The sequence below is a fragment of the Heterocephalus glaber genome, unplaced genomic scaffold, assembly GCF_053883595.1.
Source record: "Heterocephalus glaber isolate CG9 unplaced genomic scaffold, H.glaber_assembly_v1.0 deba00001613, whole genome shotgun sequence".
NCBI lineage: Eukaryota > Metazoa > Chordata > Mammalia > Rodentia > Bathyergidae > Heterocephalus > Heterocephalus glaber.
The window spans coordinates 28,723,596-28,734,726 of record NW_028258384.1 but is presented as its reverse complement, the minus strand read 5'-3'; the positions used below and the strand labels follow the sequence as shown (position 1 = coordinate 28,734,726).

Genomic DNA, 11,131 nt, shown 5'->3' with positions numbered 1-11,131 from the left:
ACCAGCACTTCAAAAAGTTCTGAAGGATATTCTGGAAAAAGACAATAAAGAAAACACTTCCATGAATCCCAATAGAATGAATCCACCAAGCAAGGCAAACAATTAAACAGAGGGAAAAGAAAGAAAACCAACATCAGGAAAATAATATGACAAGGATAAGTCTATATATATATATATATATATATATATATATATATATATATATATATCAGTTATAACCATCAAAAATGAATGGTCTCAATTTACCAAACAAAAGAAACAGCTTGGCAGAATGGATCAAGGAATAATATCCAACAATATGCTGCATACAAGAAATATTTAACTAAAAAAGAAATGAATAGGCAGAGGGGTAAAGGATTGAACAAGTACTCCATGTGACAGGAACCCAGAAAAAAGCAGCAGTAGCTGTTCTTTTTACAGACAACATTTCAAGCTAAGACTAAACAGAAAAGACAAATAAAGTCTCTACATATTTGTTAAGGGAAACAATATATGCACCAAATACCAGCATACTGACCTATATGAAACAAACATTAATGGATATGAAAAATTGGGTAAACACTAAGACAATAGTAATGGGGGAACTCGATACCCCACTGTCACAAATAAATAAACTAGAAAAAAATATACAAAGAAATATCAGAGCTGAACCAAACATTTGAACAAATGGACTTCAGAGATATCTACAGTGTTTCACCCCACACCAGCAGAATATACATTCTTCTCAGAAGCACATGGAACTTTCTCTAAAATAGACCACATACTAACTCATAGAACATGCTTAAATAAATGCAAAGAAGTTGAAATTATCTTATTCATATTATCAGATCATACTACAATGAAATTGGAAAACAATAGCAAAAGAGGGCACAAAAACTACATAAACACACAGAAATTAACACCCTCCTGAACAACCAATGAATCACAGATGAAATTAAGAAAGAAATCAGACAGTTTCTACAATTAAATAATAATACCAATATGACATACCAGAACTCATGAGATGCAATGAAGGAAGTCCTGTGAGGGAAACATATAGCAGTGAATTCCCACATAAGAGAAACAGAGCAACCTCTCATAAATAACCTAGTGTTAAATCTAAAGCTTCTAGGAAAATAAGAGCAAGTTAAACCCAAAGCATGTACAATTGAAGAAATTAAAAATATCAGAGCAGAAATTAATAGAATTGAGATTAACAAAACAATACACAGAATCAATGAATGGAAGAGTCGATTCTTTGATAGATTAAATAAAATAGACAAACCCTTAGCCATCCTTACCAAAAAAGGAAAAAAATACTAAAATCCATGTAATTCAGAAAGAAAAGGGCAAAACCACAACAGATCCTGCAGAAATCCCGAAGATCATCAACACCTACTTCAAAAATCTGTACTCTAATATGATGGAAAATGCAGAATAAATGTATAAATTCCTAGATTCATATGAATTGCTAAAGCTGAATCAAGAAGATGAAAAATTCTAAATACCTCAATATCAGTCAATGATATTGAAGAAGCAATTTTAAAACTTCCAACAAAGAAAACCCCAGGTTCTAATAGATTCACTGCTGAATTCTATAAGAGCTTTAGAGAAAATCTAATGCTAGTGCTCCTCAAATACTTTAATGAAATTGAAAGGGAAGTGTTGCTCCCAAAGTCATTCCTGGAAGCAAGCACTACCCTGATACAAAAACCAGAGAAGAATTCAATCAAAAAAGAGAACTACAGGCCAATCTCCTTAATGAACAAAAAATCTTCAATGAGATATTAGCAAACAGAAATGGAGCAAATCATCAAGAAGATTAAACACCATGATTAAGCAGTATTCAACTCAGGGATGCAGGGATTGTTCAACATATCCAAATCAATAAATATAATACAGTATACCTCATGGTTCAGAGTTCATGGCCTCAGTCATTTGTGGATTTTTCCTTAGAACCTAACAAATAATTGTTTGTGGAAACCTCCACAATTTCATAGAAACCCTCGCAGTTTCACAGAAACTGCAAATATTATCCCCAATTGTTTTTTCAGCAGGAGGTTTGCAAGTAGCCAATCTGAGAGTGTTATTCAGTTCTTGCTGCAGACTGGCTGCTGCTCTGCAGCACATTTCTGGCAGATGCACTAGCATTCCGACATCACACCAGACCAGGTTGCTGTACCTCATGTACCTATCTCAAGTGTTCTCAGTTTTGTTCCTCTTAGAGCCCTAAGATTCCTAAGATGCTGCCAAAACAACTTATAAGGCTTTATTAATACAATATTTTATTAAATTAAATTATATACCTATGGGACACAGCATATTTGGGGTTTAAATTATTAAAATAGGCACTTTTCTGACCATATCTGAAATTTGCAGTTTTTCACAATTTACACGTGCTCTAGGGATGCAACCCTTGTTAATTTTAGGGGCCCACTATATACCACATTAAGAGAACCAAAGAAAAAAACCACACACTCAGCTTAATAAATTCAGAAAAAGTATTTGATAAATTCAACACTAATTCTTGAAAAAAAAAACCCTACAGAAAATTGGAATAGAAAAAGACCCAACCAAAGAAGAGAACTACAAGCTAATCTCCCTAATGAACAGAGATGTAAAATCCTCAATAAGATACTGGCAATAAGAATGCAGAAGATCATCAAGAAGATCATACACCCTGACCAAGCAGCACCCATCCCAGGGGTGCAAGGATGGCTCAACACATACAAATCAATAAATGCAATAAAATATATTAACAAAGTGGAAACAAAGTCTTTGTAAATAGGGAAGGGTGGAGGGGGTGAAGGGAGGGCTAGGAATGGGGAAAAAACAAGAACCAAGATGCATCATGTAAAGGTACAAGTTCCCAATAAGAAATTAATTGTGTTGCATACCTAAAATGTACCAATAAAAGAATTTAAGAGAAAAAATATTAACAGAAACAAGGATAAAAAACATATGATCATCTCAATAGATGCAGAAAAAGCCTTTGACAAAACCCAACACTCATTCATGAAAAAAAAAAACCCACAGAAAATTGGAATAAAAATTCTTTATCTTAATGTGATAAAAGCCATCTATGACAAACCAACAGCCAACATCATACTAAATGGTCAAAAATTGAAAGTTTTCACTCTAAAATTACAAAAAAAAAGACATGGATGTTCACTCTCACAACTCCTATTCAATATAGTTCTGGAAACATTAGCCAGAGCAATTAGACAATAGAAAGAAATAAAAGGAATAATAATAGGAAAGGAAAAAGTCTAATTATTATTTGTAGATTACATGATACTCTACATAGAAGATCCAAAAAACTCCACCAAAAGACTCCTAGATTTAATATCCAAGTTCAGTAGCTTAGCAGGATACAAAATCAACACTGAAAAATCAATAGCATTCTTGTACAGAAATAACAAACTTACTGAGAGAGAAATTAGGGAAACAACAACTTTCACAGTAACATCAAGAAAAATGAAACATTTAGGAATCAATCTAATGAAGGAAATAAAAGAACTTTATATTGAAAATTACAGTACTTTGAAAATGGAAATCAGAGTATATATAAAGAATGAAAAGATTTCCCCCATTTTTTGATAGGGAGAACTAATATTGTGAAAATGGCCATCATTCCGAAACTGTTATACAGATATAATGCAATCCCAAAGTACCAATAGCACAATTCACAGAACTATAGAAAACAATCCTAAAGTTCATTGGGAACCAAAAGAGACCAGAATAGCGAGGGGGGAAGGGGGAGGGGGAGAGAGAGAGAGGAGAGAGAGAGAGAGAGAGAGAGAGCGCGCTCTCCAAGGATCAATGGAACAGAACAGAAGATTCAGAAACAACTTCAAATACACTCAGCTAACTTATCTTGGTGCTGGGAAAACTGGCTTTCTCCATGGTGAATATTAAACCTAACGCCATATTTCTCATCATGCACTAAAGTAAAATCAAAATGGATCAAAGTTCTAAATATTAAAACAGAAACACTTAGCCCACCCCTTCTGGGGCAGGCGTTATGTCAACATCCGGGACCGCGGTGCCTTTCCAGCTGCTTCTCTTCCAGATTCCCACAGCTTATCGGTGGGAGGCCGGTGTGTGGCCGCTTTCCTGGCCCTGACTCCCAGACACCTGGTCTTGAACCAGCCTTTTGGCAGAGAAGCCGCCGGGCTGCAAGGTGAGCAGATTGGTCAATAATAATAATAATAATAATGGATTTTACAGAGCTTACTCAGATATACGCTCTATGGTTGGACTTGTGGTCAGGAAAGGCAATGTTAAAACCTTAAGGAAATTGCTCAAAAAGGGCTAAAGCATTGATGTTGCTGATAACAGAGGATGGATGCCAATTCGTGACACACACAGCTCAATAGAATGTTTGCAGATATTAATTCATGAAGATTCATCTGAAAACTACATTAAGACAAAGACTTTTGAAGGCTTTTGTGCATTACATTTTGCTGCAAGTCAAGAACACTGGAAGATTGCACAGATTCTTTTAGAAGCTGGAGCAGTTCCAAACCCAACTATCTTAGAAGAAACCACACCATTGTTTTTACTTGTTGAAAATGGACAGATAGATGTGTCAAGGCTTTTGCTTCAACACGGAGCAAATGTTAATGGATCCCATTCTATGTATGGTTGGAACTCTTTGCACCAGGCTTCTTTCCAGGAAAATGTTGAGATCATAAAATTACTTCTTTAAAAAGGAGCAGATAAGGAATGACAGGATGACTTTGGAATCACACCTTTATTTTTGGCTATTCAGTATGGCAAGCTAGAAAGCTTGAGCATACTTATTTCTTCAAGTGCAAATGTCAATTGTCAGGCCTTGGACAAAGCTACTCCCTTGTTCATTGCTGCTCAAGAGGGTATCATACAAAATGTGTGGAGCTTTTGCTGTCCAATGGGACAGATCCTAATCTTTACTGTAATGATGACAGTTGGCAGTTACCTATTCGTGCAGCTGCACAAATGGGTCATACAAACTGTGAGTTCCTTGGAATTGTGAATATTCTTTTGCAATACAGAGCCCAACTAAATGAACTTCATTTGGCATACTGTCTGAAGTATGAGAAGTTTTCAGTATTTTGCTACTTTTTGAAGAAAGGTTGCCCATTGGCACCATGGAACCGTATATCTGAATTTATAAATCATGCTATTAAAGCACAAACAAAATATAAGGAATGGTTGCCACATCTTCTGCTTGTTGGATTTGACCCACTGACTCTACTATGCAGTTCTTGGATTGACTCAGTCAATGAGGACACCCTAATCTTCACTTTGGAGTTTACTAATTGGAAGAGACTTCCACCAACTGTTGAAGAGAATCTCTCTGCACATGCCTTAAACTCCTCTTGGGTTCTACAGCAGTGGCTTGGCCAGGACTGAAGACCGCCATTTATAAAACACTCAAAGTACCCCAGAGGTAAAACTTCCTGGAGGTGGAACCCAGCTCAGTGCTCACCATAGCCACCCACAATCACAGGGCCTGCTGATCCTGGAGGCATTCCTGCTGCACATCTGGACAGAGACTAAGATATTTGAGCAAGGGAGGCTGCCCCCAATACAGGGCACTGTGAACACAAGCCAGAGAGAACTATGGGGGACTGTGGCAGGGCTAGAAGTCACTGTCGCCACCCAGACAGTCCAGATTTGGGCTTGTGTAGCACAGAGCAGTGAGGCAGCTGTGACCTAGAGAGAGACTTGGAGGACTGAGACAGAGACAGACGTGGCTGGCAATAGGGATGGAAGGAGAGGGTCTGAACAGTCCAAGCTTAACCTTTTCAGTCCCACTCCCCATCCTTCCACACTGGACATGGTGGAAACTGCAAGCCAGAGAGAAATCTGGACAACCAAGGCAGCTGGCTTGCACAAAAGAATGAAGAATGTAGGATCTGTGTAAGGCTAATGCATTCATGATTCCATCCAAAAAGAGGCAACTGATATGAACAGACACTTCTCAGATAAAGAATAACCAGCAAATAAATATATGAAAAAATGTTCAAAATCACTAGTCATTCAGGAAATACAAATTAAGACAACGCTGAGATTTCACCTTAATAAATAGTGGCTACCATCAAAAAATCAACTAATAACAAATGTAGGTGCAGCTGTGGGGGAAAAATGAACACTTCTTCACTGTTGGTGGGAGTGTAAATTGATACAACCAATATGGAAAGCACCATGGAGATTCCCCAAAAATCTAAAACTAAAGTTTCTATTTGATTGAGATATTCCCCTTCTAGGTACTTCCCAAAAGAGTTAAAGTTAATATGTGCATACTCATGGTTATAGCAGCACATTTTGTAATAGCTAAATTTTGGAAGGAGCCCAGGTGTTTAGCAATAGATAAATGGATAAATAAAATGTGGTTTTATATACGATGGAGTACTACTCTACCATAAAGAAAAATAATCAAGTCATCATTAGATAAACGGATGCACCTTGAGAAAATAATTTTAAGTGAAATAAATTAGAATGTGTGAAACACATGTTTAAATATCACATTGTTTCTCTTTTGGGAGAAATTGAAATGGTAAATAAGCAAAATGGATGATAGATATTGGAAAGTAGGAAAAAATGTTCAAATGTGAAGAGGAACAAGAGGAGGAAGGGAGGGAATAGGGATAAAAAGGTGAAAAATGGAAGGATAACAATAGAAACAAAGTTTTGTAAAAGGAGATGGGAAGAAGGATTGACAGGAATGTAGGGGAATGGGGCAAAAAGAACTAAGATAAATTATGTACAAGTACAAATTCTCTGTGTGATCATTATGTATGTCAAAAGTGTACCAATAAAATTAATTTTAAAAAGAGAACCTCTCCATGTCACATTATACTTTAACTTCCAGAAGTCCATCAAAGAGACAAAATCTTAAAAGCTGTTAGAGAAAGGCAATGAATCACATACAAATTTAAACACACTAAAATCACAGATTTTTTTTAGCAAAGTGAACAAAATATTTATTGCTTTTCACATACATATTTTTCCCTATAAGATTAAATTTCCAATTCTTTTACTATCCTCTCAATCTTTTTAAGAAAATACACATAATCTCATGGTGGAGTAGTTATAAAAAACTACCTCAAGTAGCAATCACTGCTAGGAGTGTTTGCTCACTTCGTATTCTGTAATCCCAATTACAATTACACTTCCAAAAGGTAAGACAGATGTTAGTTAAACCACAGATAAGTCCTCCTTGACTGGCAATCTAGCATTTGTAAGGAATATTTATCAAACCTAACGGATGTCCCTTTTGAAATTATGTATTTTACTCATAGTTTTGATTTTTTTTTTTTTACCATTGGGTGAGGCAATAAATTGACATCTTATAAGATTTTACTTAAACTATTTTAGAATTAAACAAAAATGGGCAATATTCAATTTTTAAAGTTGTGCCTTAGAGAAGTCAAATTAAATTATAAATTCAATGGTCCAAAAAATTTTAAATACTTTTCTTATGGTGATTGTAATAAAATATTCATGAAATTAAGTCTTATCACGGTTTATATACTCAGTTCTAATACTTATGAGGAATATTCCAACAAATTTATCTTTTATCTATAGGATGTTTAGGAAAATTGTTTCCCACTACTGTATTGGTATTTTACAAAACTGTACAAAATCTCATTAAGAAGGCATGTAAAATATTGGTCATTACTTCCTCTCTTGTTAACCAAAAAGCAAGCAATAAAAGCTTGAAATTCCTATTATCTCTTAAGTAATCAATACTGAAAATCACTCATTAAACATATTTATCATCAAAACCAACATTTATCTTGAGTCAATACATTTCCTTATTATGGAAAAATAGCCTATTTAGTTTTCTCCACTTATACAATGAAACTAGAAATATTGAGGTTGTGACTGGACTGTGAAAGTGAACAAAGTTTTCATATAGATGGTTTGAAAAGGGAAGTATAAACAGGACCACTGCTAACTAAAAGGTACCTATTATGTGAATTACAAAAGGCTGTCATCTCAAGATGCTGTACTAAAAGTCAGAAAGTTGTGATCAACAGCAAAACTATGATACTATCAATGTAAATGGCCTCACTGAATTTGCAGTTACTGAGTTCTCTCAAGATTCCTTATCTTCTCTTATATGTATCTTGACTAAGTCCACAACAACAGAGCTATATTTTTCTTAAGGCAAACATAAATGCTCTCAATAAAAGTCACTGCATTAACAACAAAACAACTTCAATATTGGCCCTAATTCTCTCACAATGATGTTTGATTTTAAGACCATTATCAACCTTTCTCTTTCAAATATAAAAGAAACTTTTTAAATGACAGAAATACAGAAAACTTAAAATTCATGTTAAGAATATACATGCAATGCTCATTTATCCATATTAAAAATACTAAAGGTTAGAAAAAAAATAATTGGACATAACCTTTCCAATTCTAAACTTCAGATAAGACATGTACATAAGACCTTGGCAGCTTTTACAGAAACCCAGAATTGAAAGTTGGAGTACTTCTGAAATCTAGAAATGGTATTCTACCAGCTGCATCAGAAAATCATTATCCCAGAAATCAATATGAATAATTATCCTTCCTAATGGTGCAAAGATCATTAAAATGAGCCATATCATCAGCAGCCATTCTCAAATCTTAAAATCTTTAAAATTCTTCAAATTCATGGTGATTTAGAACTTCAAAATTTCAAGAGTTCAAAATTACAAAAATAAATACCACTCTGACACTCAAGGGACATCTTCACTTTAAGGCCTTTGTCACAAATCTGAATCTTTATTGTTCTAAAATGTTAAAAACATAACTTGAAACAAAAATGTCAATATTCAGTCCCAGAAGAGGTGTGGTTCAATGCCCATCACATGTAACAAGAAAACTTCCTTTAAAAAAAAGGAAAAAAAAGTACTATAAGTCTTTCATATGAATGAAAATGCACCCTTTGGATTATTTTCCCTTTAACTCATTAGCTTGTATACACATGAGAATCAAAAAGTTTGCATTTTCTTCACAACAGTTCTTGCTATGATGTTTGACGTATTTTTTGCCACTCAACAAATTCATCAAGAAAAACGGGCCAAGCACCATCTTCATCGTAGTTACTAAGATCTGCATGAACTGTTCTGCTGAATTCTAATACATTGTACCACTGATCCTTGTTCATAACACAGTACTTTGATTGCTCCAGGTACTGGTAGAATACTGAAAACAGTGGCCATGTCCTCCCAAGCAGAAGAGCTAACATAGATTTAGCAGTATCAATATCAAGGCTTCTCTGATCTTTATCCCTTGCGAAATCAAAGGCATATCTGTATATATTCTTAAATGACGAAATACCATTCAGCTGTAAGCGCAAAAAGTCAAATTTGTTCTGTAACTTTTCTGTGCAGTCACACTGTAATGAAGTCATTCCCTTTAACCATTCTTCCTTGGTAAAAAATCCCATGCTTTCAGCCTCCAATTTCCACGCTAAAACTAACATAATAATATTTTCAAGTTCAACACCAATGTCTTCACAAAATTTTTCCATTCCTTCTTGCCCTACAACTTCATCAGGACCTGGAGATTTTACACTTTTTTAGGCCACCGTCTTCCGCTACTGCCGCTGCCACCCCGAAGGAGGCTTTTCTCTTCTTCTTCACTGGCATCTTCCGCCCTCCCTGGCAGGGTGGGCAGGGGAGCCAGGGAAGGGGGCTGCCGTCTGCTGGAGGCCCCTCAGCGCTGGCACCCAGTTCCCAGAGACAGCCGCAAGAGGAGGAGCAGTGCCGCCAGACCTCGCAGGCGCGGCCCAGCTGCGGCCCGCTCCCAGGTCTTGATTTTCTTTGCCTGGGACAGAGGTAGTTCCTCGCCTCAGGACACTATGGCTGGATCTCCCTGGAAGATAATATGGACAGCGAGGTACGTCCGCTACTCGCGGAGAGCAGGAGGCTCTGTTTGACCCGGATGAGAATTTCATAGTTTTGATTTAATAGGTGAATGTTGGACAAGTGATTTTTCTTTTCTGCTCCTTCTGAAGTCTCTCCAAAGTTATAAAAAGTCAAGCTTAGTTCTTCTTTAAGAGAACTTAAAAATGTCATTCCATTGTCTTTTTCCATTGTTTCTGATGAGAAGTTGCTTTTATTCAGATTATAATTCCAATATTTGAAACCTTTCCTCCTGTCTGCCTCTTTTTAAGATTCTTCTTTACCCACATTTTTAAATGTTTGAGTATAATGTGTCTACATGTGGTTGACTTTGTATTGATATTTTCAACCAAATTAGAGAAATTTTCTGACCATTATTTCTTCAAATTAAATTTTCTCTTTTTTTGTTTCCTGCTAGCATTTCAGTTGTCCATATGTCATGCTCCTTGCCTCATCACTCTGAATCCCTGACTTTTACTCTTAAGGTTTGATTTTGTGGAATTTCATTTGAATGCCAGAAGTGCTCTGCTTGTTCTCTTTTCTAGTTTTGCCATAACCCCAAGGTTGACAATCTGTATCCAGATCTTCAAGCACATCCCATTATTGGGCAGGAATGTGCAACAAATTCCTTGTAGACTTCAGACCCCCACTCAATACATAGCTCCCTCTGACCTGTAAGCTATAGCTGCTTCTACAGCCTGCAACTAACTGTAGCTCGGTGACTTTGTATTTAGCAGTAGGGAAGTTTAGTACTGGATACACTGACATATGAACTCGTTATCTCTAGGATTTGACTTTTAATTTGGATTATTTGAGGTTCTGCCACACTGCAAGCACATCAGGTAGAATTTGGTGTTTCTTCTACTGTGTACTCCCCCTATCTGTTGTTTTATGGTGTTGACATTATTTGCAAGCTAATTGGAATCCTAAGCTATCTGTGAACTCATATTACCATGTCTTCTTTGTATCCTTTTGGCCTAGCTTACAACAACATATTTCAAAGATTTGATAGATAGTTGTTGACTCCTTTTGGCATTCTCTGAAATTACAGTTGTAATAACATTTCTTCTTTTCTACCATTTACTTCTCCTTATTAAGCAGTAGAAGCAGAGACATCTTCAACTATTGTACTGGAAATTCTATGGTCACTGAAATGATTAGAAAACTACTGATGAAACTATTAGGATGACTTGCACAATACTGCTAAATTTTCTTCTCTTGGAATGAACTCAGTCAAAATTGCCTGCTAATAATACAATTGA

General features: G+C 35.9%; 1 pseudogene; it reads right to left on the bottom strand.

Annotated features, from left to right (window-relative positions):
* Positions 1 to 8,808: 8,808 nt before the first annotated feature.
* On the bottom strand, positions 8,809 to 9,728 carry LOC101717011 (DCN1-like protein 5 pseudogene; annotated as a pseudogene).
* Between the last annotated feature and the right edge of the window lie 1,403 nt (positions 9,729 to 11,131).